We start from the raw sequence: 12,392 nt of genomic DNA on the forward strand, positions 1-12,392 counted from the left end.
GATGCACCGGTGCAGGTATACTGTATCCCTTGGACCTTCACATTGACGATGAAACACAGAAATCGCATCGGAATTGAATATAAAAAGCACAATGCCGACTTAAGTACAAGAAGAGTGAATTTTCTAAGAGTTATCCTTTGAGCGGCTCCTGGGATAATAGTATTGGATTCCGATGAACCAGTGCAGGTATACTGTATCCCTTGGACCTTCACATTGACGATGAAACATAGAAATCGCATCGGAATTGAATATAAAAAGCACAATGCCGACTTAAGTACAAGAAGAGTGAATTTTCTAACAATTGTGCTTTGAGCGGCTCCTGGGAGACCAGTATTGGATTCCGATGCACCAGTGCAGGTTTACTGTATCCCTTGGACCTTCACATTGACGATGAAACACAGAAATCGCATCGGAATTGAATATAAAAAGCACAATGCCGACTTAAGTACAAGAAGAGTGAATTTTCTAAGAGTTATCCTTTGAGCGGCTCCTGGGATAATAGTATTGGATTCCGATGCACCAGTGCAGGTATACTGTATCCCTTGGACCTTCACATTGACGATGAAACACAGAAATCGCATCGGAATTGAATATAAAAAGCACAATGCCGACTTAAGTACAAGAAGAGTGAATTTTCTAACAATTGTGCTTTGAGCGGCTCCTGGGAGACCAGTATTGGATTCCGATGCACCAGTGCAGGTTTACTGTATCCCTTGGACCTTCACATTGACGATGAAACATAGAAATCGCATCGGAATTGAATATAAAAAGCACAATGCCGACTTAAGTACAAGAAGAGTGAATTTTCTAAGAGTTATCCTTCGAGCGGCTCCTGGGATAATAGTATTGGATTCCGATGCACCAGTGCAGGTATACTGTATCCCTTGGACCTTCACATTGACGATGAAACACAGAAATCGCATCGGAATTGAATATAAAAAGCACAATGCCGACTTAAGTACAAGAAGAGTGAATTTTCTAACAATTGTGTTTTGAGCGGCTCCTGGGAGACCAGTATTGGATTCCGATGCACCGGTGCAGGTATACTGTATCCCTTGGACCTTCACATTGACGATGCAACACAGAAATCGCATCGGAATTGAATATAAAAAGCACAATGCCGACTTAAGTACAAGAAGAGTGAATTTTCTAACAATTGTGCTTTGAGCGGCTCCTGGGAGACCAGTATTGGATTCCGATGCACCAGTGCAGGTATACTGTATCCCTTGGACCTTCACATTGACGATGAAACATAGAAATCGCATCGGAATTGAATATAAAAAGCACAATGCCGACTTAAGTACAAGAAGAGTGAATTTTCTAAGAGTTATGCTTTGAGCGGCTCCTGGGATAATAGTATTGGATTCCGATGCACCAGTGCAGGTATACTGTATCCCTTGGACCTTCACATTGACGATGAAACACAGAAATCGCGTCGGAATTGAATATAAAAAGCACAATGCCGACTTAAGTACAAGAAGAGTGAATTTTCTAAGAGTTATCCTTTGAGCGGCTCCTGGGATAATAGTATTGGATTCCGATGCACCGGTGCAGGTATACTGTATCCCTTGGACCTTCACATTGACGATGAAACACAGAAATCGCATCGGAATTGAATATAAAAAGCACAATGCCGACTTAAGTACAAGAAGAGTGAATTTTCTAAGAGTTATGCTTTGAGCGGCTCCTGGGATAATAGTATTGGATTCCGATGCACCAGTGCAGGTATACTGTATCCCTTGGACCTTCACATTGACGATGAAACATAGAAATCGCATCGGAATTGAATATAAAAAGCACAATGCCGACTTAAGTACAAGAAGAGTGAATTTTCTAAGAGTTATCCTTTGAGCGGCTCCTGGGATAATAGTATTGGATTCCGATGCACCAGTGCAGGTATACTGTATCCCTTGGACCTTCACATTGACGATGAAACACAGAAATCGCATCGGAATTGAATATAAAAAGCACAATGCCGACTTAAGTACAAGAAGAGTGAATTTTCTAAGAGTTATCCTTCGAGCGGCTCCTGGGATAATAGTATTGGATTCCGATGCACCAGTGCAGGTATACTGTATCCCTTGGACCTACACATTGACGATGAAACACAGAAATCGCATCGGAATTGAATATAAAAAGCACAATGCCGACTTAAGTACAAGAAGAGTGAATTTTCTAACAATTGTGCTTTGAGCGGCTCCTGGGAGACCAGTATTGGATTCCGATGCACCGGTGCAGGTATACTGTATCCCTTAGACCTTCACATTGACGATGCAACACAGAAATCGCATCGGAATTGAATATAAAAAGCACAATGCCGACTTAAGTACAAGAAGAGTGAATTTTCTAAAAATTGTGCTTTGAGCGGCTCCTGGGAGACCAGTATTGGATTCCGATGCACCAGTGCAGGTATACTGTATCCCTTGGACCTTCACATTGACGATGAAACATAGAAATCGCATCGGAATTGAATATAAAAAGCACAATGCCGACTTAAGTACAAGAAGAGTGAATTTTCTAAGAGTTATGCTTTGAGCGGCTCCTGGGATAATAGTATTGGATTCCGATGCACCAGTGCAGGTATACTGTATCCCTTGGACCTTCACATTGACGATGAAACACAGAAATCGCATCGGAATTGAATATAAAAAGCACAATGCCGACTTAAGTACAAGAAGAGTGAATTTTCTAACAATTGTGCTTTGAGCGGCTCCTGGGAGACCAGTATTGGATTCCGATGCACCAGTGCAGGTATACTGTATCCCTTGGACCTTCACATTGACGATGAAACACAGAAATGGCATCGGAATTGAATATAAAAAGCACAATGCCGACTTAAGTACAAGAAGAGTGAATTTTCTAAGAGTTATGCTTTGAGCGGCTCCTGGGATAATAGTATTGGATTGCGATGCACCAGTGCAGGTATACTGTATCCCTTGGACCTTCACATTGACGATGAAACATAGAAATCGCATCGGAATTGAATATAAAAAGCACAATGCCGACTTAAGTACAAGAAGAGTGAATTTTCTAAGAGTTATCCTTTGAGCGGCTCCTGGGATAATAGTATTGGATTCCGATGCACCAGTGCAGGTATACTGTATGCCTTGGACCTTCACATTGACGATGAAACACAGAAATCGCATCGGAATTGAATATAAAAAGCACAATGCCGACTTAAGTACAAGAAGAGTGAATTTTCTAAGAGTTATCCTTTGAGCTGCTCCTGGGATAATAGTATTGGATTCCGATGCACCGGTGCAGGTATACTGTATCCCTTGGACCTTCACATTGACGATGAAACATAGAAATCGCATCGGAATTGAATATAAAAAGCACAATGCCGACTTAAGTACAAGAAGAGTGAATTTTCTAAGAGTTATGCTTTGAGCGGCTCCTGGGATAATAGTATTGGATTCCGATGCACCAGTGCAGGTATACTGTATCCCTTGGACCTTCACATTGACGATGAAACACAGAAATCGCATCGGAATTGAATATAAGAAGCACAATGCCGACTTAAGTACAAGAAGAGTGAATTTTCTAAGAGTTATGCTTTGAGCGGCTCCTGGGATAATAGTATTGGATTCCGATGCACCAGTGCAGGTATACTGTATCCCTTGGACCTTCACATTGACGATGAAACACAGAAATCGCATCGGAATTGAATATAAAAAGCACAATGCCGACTTAAGTACAAGAAGAGTGAATTTTCTAAGAGTTATCCTTTGAGCGGCTCCTGGGATAATAGTATTGGATTCCGATGCACCAGTGCAGGTATACTGTATCCCTTGGACCTTCACATTGACGATGAAACATAGAAATCGCATCGGAATTGAATATAAAAAGCACAATGCCGACTTAAGTACAAGAAGAGTGAATTTTCTAACAATTGTGCTTTGAGCGGCTCCTGGGAGACCAGTATTGGATTCCGATGCACCAGTGCAGGTATACTGTATCCCTTGGACCTTCACATTGACGATGAAACACAGAAATCGCATCGGAATTGAATATAAAAAGCACAATGCCGACTTAAGTACAAGAAGAGTGAATTTTCTAAGAGTTATCCTTTGAGCGGCTCCTGGGATAATAGTATTGGATTCCGATGCACCAGTGCAGGTATACTGTATCCCTTGGACCTTCACATTGACGATGAAACACAGAAATCGCATCGGAATTGAATATAAAAAGCACAATGCCGACTTAAGTACAAGAAGAGTGAATTTTCTAAGAGTTATCCTTTGAGCGGCTCCTGGGATAATAGTATTGGATTCCGATGCACCAGTGCAGGTATACTGTATCCCTTGGACCTTCACATTGACGATGAAACACAGAAATCGCATCGGAATTGAATATAAAAAGCACAATGCCGACCTAAGGACAAGAAGAGTGAATTTTCTAACAATTTTGCTTTGAGCGGCTCCTGGGAGACCAGTATTGGATTCCGATGCACCAGTGCAGGTTTACTGCATCCCTTGGACCTTCACATTGACGATGAAACATAGAAATCGCATCGGAATTGAATATAAAAAGCACAATGCCGACTTAAGTACAAGAAGAGTGAATTTTCTAAGAGTTATCCTTTGAGCGGCTCCTGGGATAATAGTATTGGATTCCGATGCACCAGTGCAGGTATACTGTATCCCTTGGACCTTCACATTGACGATGAAACACAGAAATCGCATCGGAATTGAATATAAAAAGCACAATGCCGACTTAAGTACAAGAAGAGTGAATTTTCTAACAATTGTGCTTTGAGCGGCTCCTGGGAGACCAGTATTGGATTCCGATGCACCGGTGCAGGTATACTGTATCCCTTGGACCTTCACATTGACGATGAAACACAGAAATCGCATCGGAATTGAATATAAAAAGCACAATGCCGACTTAAGTACAAGAAGAGTGAATTTTCTAACAATTGTGCTTTGAGCGGCTCCTGGGAGACCAGTATTGGATTCCGATGCACCAGTGCAGGTATACTCTATCCCTTGGACCTTCACATTGACGATGAAACATAGAAATCGCATCGGAATTGAATATAAAAAGCACAATGCCGACTTAAGTACAAGAAGAGTGAATTTTCTAAGAGTTATCCTTTGAGCGGCTCCTGGGATAATAGTATTGGATTCCGATGCACCAGTGCAGGTATACTGTATCCCTTGGACCTTCACATTGACGATGAAACACAGAAATCGCATCGGAATTGAATATAAAAAGCACAATGCCGACTTAAGTACAAGAAGAGTGAATTTTCTAACAATTGTGCTTTGAGCGGCTCCTGGGAGACCAGTATTGGATTCCGATGCACCAGTGCAGGTATACTGTATCCCTTGGACCTTCACATTGACAATGAAACACAGAAATCGCATCGGAATTGAATATAAAAAGCACAATGCCGACTTAAGTACAAGAAGAGTGAATTTTCTAACAATTGTGCTTTGAGCGGCTCCTGGGAGACCAGTATTGGATTCCGATGCACCAGTGCAGGTTTACTGTATCCCTTGGACCTTCACATTGACGATGAAACACAGAAATCGCATCGGAATTGAATATAAAAAGCACAATGCCGACTTAACTACAAGAGTAGTGAATTTTCTAACAATTGTGCTTTGAGCGGCTCCTGGGAGACCTGTATTGGATTCCGATGCACCAGTGCAGGTATACTGTATCCCTTGGACCTTCACATTGACGATGAAACACAGAAATCGCATCGGAATTGAATATAAAAAGCACAATGCCGACTTAAGTACAAGAAGAGTGAATTTTCTAAGAGTTATCCTTTGAGCGGCTCCTGGGATAATAGTATTGGATTCCGATGCACCAGTGTAGGTTTACTGTATGCCTTGGACCTTCACATTGACGATGAAACACAGAAATCGCATCGGAATTGAATATAAAAAGCACAATGCCGACTTAAGTACAAGAGTAGTGAATTTTCTAACAATTGTGCTTTGAGCGGCTCCTGGGAGACCTGTATTGGATTCCGATGCACCAGTGCAGGTATACTGTATCCCTTGGACCTTCACATTGACGATGAAACACAGAAATCGCATCGGAATTGAATATAAAAAGCACAATGCCGACTTAAGTACAAGAAGAGTGAATTTTCTAAGAGTTATCCTTTGAGCGGCTCCTGGGATAATAGTATTGGATTCCGATACACCAGTGCAGGTTTACTGTATGCCTTGGACCTTCACATTGACGATGAAACACAGAAATCGCATCGGAATTGAATATAAAAAGCACAATGCCGACTTAAGTACAAGAGTAGTGAATTTTCTAACAATTGTGCTTTGAGCGGCTCCTGGGAGACCTGTATTGGATTCCGATGCACCAGTGCAGGTTTACTGTATGCCTTGGACCTTCACATTGACGATGAAACACAGAAATCGCATCGGAATTGAATATAAAAAGCACAATGCCGACTTAAGTACAAGAAGAGTGAATTTTCTAAGAGTTATCCTTTGAGCGGCTCCTGGGATAATAGTATTGGATTCCGATGCACCAGTGCAGGTTTACTGTATCCCTTGGACCTTCACATTGACGATGAAACACAGAAATCGCATCGGAATTGAATATAAAATGCACAATGCCGACTTAAGTACAAGACTAGTGAATTTTCTAACATTTGTGCTTTGAGCGGCTCCTGGGAGACCTGTATTGGATTCCGATGCACCAGTGCAGGTATACTGTGTCCCTTGGTCCTTCACATTGACGATGAAACACAGAAATCGCATCGGAATTGAATATAAAAAGCACAATGCCGACTTAAGTACAAGAAGAGTGAATTTTCTAAGAGTTATGCTTTGAGCGGCTCCTGGGATAATAGTATTGGATTCCGATGCACCGGTGCAGGTTTACTGTATCCCTTGGACCTTCACATTGACGATGAAACACAGAAATCGCATCGGAATTGAATATAAAAAGCACAATGCCGACTTAAGTACAAGAAGAGTGAATTTTCTAACAGTTGTGCTTTGAGCGGCTCCTGGGAGACCAGTGTTGGATTCCGATGCACCAGTGCAGGTATACTGTATCCCTTGGACCTTCACATTGACGATGAAACACAGAAATCGTATCGGAATTGAATATAAAAAGCACAATGCCGACTTAAGTACAAGAAGAGTGAGTCTTCTAAGAGTTTGTGCTTTGAGCGGCTCCTGGGAGACCAGTATTGGATTCCGATGCACCAGTGCAGGTTTACTGTATGCCTTGGACCTTCACATTGACGATGAAACACAGAAATCGCATCGGAATTGAATATAAAAAGCACAATGCCGACTTAAGTACAAGAAGAGTGAATTTTCTAACAATTGTGCTTTGAGCGGCTCCTGGGAGACCAGTATTGGTTTCCGATGCACCGGTGCAGGTATACTGTATCCCTTGGACCTTCACATTGACGATGAGACACAGAAATCGCATCGGAATTGAATATAAAAAGCACAATGCCGACTTAAGTACAAGAAGAGTGAATTTTCTAAGAGTTATGCTTTGAGCGGCTCCTGGGATAATAGTATTGGATTCCGATGCACCAGTGCAGGTATACTGTATCCCTTGGACCTTCACATTGACGATGAGACACAGAAATCGCATCGGAATTGAATATAAAAAGCACAATGCCGACTTAAGTACAAGAAGAGTGAGTCTTCTAAGAGTTTGTGCTTTGAGCGGCTCCTGGGAGACCAGTATTGGATTCCGATGCACCAGTGCAGGTATACTGTATCCCTTGGACCTTCACATTGACGATGAAACACAGAAATCGCATCGGAATTGAATATAAAAAGCACAATGCCGACTTAAGTACAAGAAGAGTGAATTTTCTAAGAGTTATGCTTTGAGCGGCTCCTGGGATAATAGTATTGGATTCCGATGCACCAGTGTAGGTATACTGTATCCCTTGGACCTTCACATTGACGATGAAACACAGAAATCGCATCGGAATTGAATATAAAAAGCACAATGCCGACTTAAGTACAAGAAGAGTGAATTTTCTAAGAGTTATCCTTTGAGCGGCTCCTGGGATAATAGTATTGGATTCCGATGCACCAGTGCAGGTTTACTGTATGCCTTGGACCTTCACATTGACGATGAAACACAGAAATCGCATCGGAATTGAATATAAAAAGCACAATGCCGACTTAAGTACAAGAAGAGTGAATTTTCTAAGAGTTATCCTTTGAGCGGCTCCTGGGATAATAGTATTGGATTCCGATGCACCAGTGCAGGTATACTGTATGCCTTGGACCTTCACATTGACGATGAAACACAGAAATCGCATCGGAATTGAATATAAAAAGCACAATGCCGACTTAAGTACAAGAAGAGTGAATTTTCTAAGAGTTATCCTTTGAGCGGCTCCTGGGATAATAGTATTGGATTCCGATGCACCAGTGCAGGTTTACTGTATGCCTTGGACCTTCACATTGACGATGAAACACAGAAATCGCATCGGAATTGAATATAAAAAGCACAATGCCGACTTAAGTACAAGAAGAGTGAATTTTCTAAGAGTTATCCTTTGAGCGGCTCCTGGGATAATAGTATTGGATTCCGATGCACCAGTGCAGGTTTACTGTATGCCTTGGACCTTCACATTGACGATGAAACACAGAAATCGCATCGGAATTGAATATAAAAAGCACAATGCCGACTTAAGTACAAGAAGAGTGAATTTTCTAAGAGTTATCCTTTGAGCGGCTCCTGGGATAATAGTATTGGATTCCGATGCACCAGTGCAGGTTTACTGTATGCCTTGGACCTTCACATTGACGATGAAACACAGAAATCGCATCGGAATTGAATATAAAAAGCACAATGCCGACTTAAGTACAAGAAGAGTGAATTTTCTAAGAGTTATCCTTTGAGCGGCTCCTGGGATAGCAGTATTGGATTCCGATGCACCAGTGCAGGTTTACTGTATCCCTTGGACCTTCACATTGACGATGAGACACAGAAATCGCATCGGAATTGAATATAAAAAGCACAATGCCGACTTAAGTACAAGAAGAGTGAATTTTCTAAGAGTTATGCTTTGAGCGGCTCCTGGGATAATAGTATTGGATTCCGATGCACCGGTGCAGGTATACTGTATCCCTTGGACCTTCACATTGACGATGAGACACAGAAATCGCATCGGAATTGAATATAAAATGCACAATGCCGACTTAAGTACAAGAAGAGTGAATTTTCTAAGAGTTATGCTTTGAGCGGCTCCTGGGATAATAGTATTGGATTCCGATGCACCGGTGCAGGTTTACTGTATGCCTTGGACCTTCACATTGACGATGAAACACAGAAATCGCATCGGAATTGAATATAAAAAGCACAATGCCGACTTAAGTACAAGAAGAGTGAATTTTCTAAGAGTTATCCTTTGAGCGGCTCCTGGGATAATAGTATTGGATTCCGATGCACCGGTGCAGGTTTACTGTATGCCTTGGACCTTCACATTGACGATGAAACACAGAAATCGCATCGGAATTGAATATAAAAAGCACAATGCCGACTTAAGTACAAGAGTAGTGAATTTTCTAACAATTGTGCTTTGAGCGGCTCCTGGGAGACCTGTATTGGATTCCGATGCACCAGTGCAGGTATACTGTATCCCTTGGACCTTCACATTGACGATGAAACACAGAAATCGCATCGGAATTGAATATAAAATGCACAATGCCGACTTAAGTACAAGAAGAGTGAATTTTCTAAGAGTTATCCTTTGAGCGGCTCCTGGGATAATAGTATTGGATTCCGATGCACCGGTGCAGGTTTACTGTATGCCTTGGACCTTCACATTGACGATGAAACACAGAAATCGCATCGGAATTGAATATAAAAAGCACAATGCCGACTTAAGTACAAGAGTAGTGAATTTTCTAACAATTGTGCTTTGAGCGGCTCCTGGGAGACCTGTATTGGATTCCGATGCACCAGTGCAGGTATACTGTATCCCTTGGACCTTCACATTGACGATGAAACACAGAAATCGCATCGGAATTGAATATAAAAAGCACAATGCCGACTTAAGTACAAGAAGAGTGAATTTTCTAAGAGTTATCCTTTGAGCGGCTCCTGGGATAATAGTATTGGATTCCGATGCACCAGTGCAGGTTTACTGTATCCCTTGGACCTTCACATTGACGATGAAACACAGAAATCGCATCGGAATTGAATATAAAAAGCACAATGCCGACTTAAGTACAAGAGTAGTGAATTTTCTAACAATTGTGCTTTGAGCGGCTCCTGGGAGACCTGTATTGGATTCCGATGCACCAGTGCAGGTTTACTGTATGCCTTGGACCTTCACATTGACGATGAAACACAGAAATCGCATCGGAATTGAATATAAAAAGCACAATGCCGACTTAAGTACAAGAAGAGTGAATTTTCTAAGAGTTATCCTTTGAGCGGCTCCTGGGATAATAGTATTGGATTCCGATGCACCGGTGCAGGTATACTGTATCCCTTGGACCTTCACATTGACGATGAAACACAGAAATCGCATCGGAATTGGATATAAAAAGCACAATGCCGACTTAAGTACAAGAGTAGTGAATTTTCTAAGAGTTATCCTTTGAGCGGCTCCTGGGATAATAGTATTGGATTCCGATGCACCAGTGCAGGTTTACTGTATCCCTTGGACCTTCACATTGACGATGAAACACAGAAATCGCATCGGAATTGAATATAAAAAGCACAATGCCGACTTAAGTACAAGAGTAGTGAATTTTCTAACAATTGTGCTTTGAGCGGCTCCTGGGAGACCTGTATTGGATTCCGATGCACCAGTGCAGGTTTACTGTATCCCTTGGACCTTCACATTGACGATGAAACACAGAAATCGCATCGGAATTGAATATAAAAAGCACAATGCCGACTTAAGTACAAGAAGAGTGAATTTTCTAAGAGTTATCCTTTGAGCGGCTCCTGGGATAATAGTATTGGATTCCGATGCACCGGTGCAGGTATACTGTATCCCTTGGACCTTCACATTGACGATGAAACACAGAAATCGCATCGGAATTGAATATAAAAAGCACAATGCCGACTTAAGTACAAGAAGAGTGAATTTTCTAAGAGTTATCCTTTGAGCGGCTCCTGGGATAATAGTATTGGATTCCGATGCACCAGTGCAGGTTTACTGTATCCCTTGGACCTTCACATTGACGATGAAACATAGAAATCGCATCGGAATTGAATATAAAAAGCACAATGCCGACTTAAGTACAAGAGTAGTGAATTTTCTAACAATTGTGCTTTGAGCGGCTCCTGGGAGACCTGTATTGGATTCCGATGCACCAGTGCAGGTTTACTGTATGCCTTGGACCTTCACATTGACGATGAAACACAGAAATCGCATCGGAATTGAATATAAAAAGCACAATGCCGACTTAAGTACAAGAAGAGTGAATTTTCTAAGAGTTATCCTTTGAGCGGCTCCTGGGATAATAGTATTGGATTCCGATGCACCGGTGCAGGTATACTGTATCCCTTGGACCTTCACATTGACGATGAAACACAGAAATCGCATCGGAATTGAATATAAAAAGCACAATGCCGACTTAAGTACAAGAAGAGTGAATTTTCTAAGAGTTATGCTTTGAGCGGCTCCTGGGATAATAGTATTGGATTCCGATGCACCAGTGCAGGTTTACTGTATCCCTTGGACCTTCACATTGACGACGAAACACAGAAATCGCATCGGAATTGAATATAAAAAGCACAATGCCGAGTTAAGTACAAGAGTAGTGAATTTTCTAACAATTGTGCTTTGAGCGGCTCCTGGGAGACCTGTATTGGATTCCGATGCACCAGTGCAGGTTTACTGTATGCCTTGGACCTTCACATTGACGATGAAACACAGAAATCGCATCGGAATTGAATATAAAAAGCACAATGCCGACTTAAGTACAAGAAGAGTGAATTTTCTAAGAGTTATCCTTTGAGCGGCTCCTGGGATAATAGTATTGGATTCCGATGCACCAGTGCAGGTTTACTGTATCCCTTGGACCTTCACATTGACGATGAAACACAGAAATCGCATCGGAATTGAATATAAAAAGCACAATGCCGACTTAAGTACAAGAGTAGTGAATTTTCTAACAATTGTGCTTTGAGCGGCTCCTGGGAGACCTGTATTGGATTCCGATGCACCAGTGCAGGTTTACTGTATGCCTTGGACCTTCACATTGACGATGAAACACAGAAATCGCATCGGAATTGAATATAAAAAGCACAATGCCGACTTAAGTACAAGAAGAGTGAATTTTCTAACAATTGTGCTTTGAGCGGCTCCTGGGAGACCGGTATTGGATTCGGATGCACCAGTGCAGGTATACTGTATCCCTTGGACCTTCACATTGACGATGAAACACAGAAATCGCATCGGAATTGAA

This window comes from Schistocerca nitens, chromosome 12, assembly GCF_023898315.1.
Source record: "Schistocerca nitens isolate TAMUIC-IGC-003100 chromosome 12, iqSchNite1.1, whole genome shotgun sequence".
NCBI classification, from domain to species: domain Eukaryota; kingdom Metazoa; phylum Arthropoda; class Insecta; order Orthoptera; family Acrididae; genus Schistocerca; species Schistocerca nitens.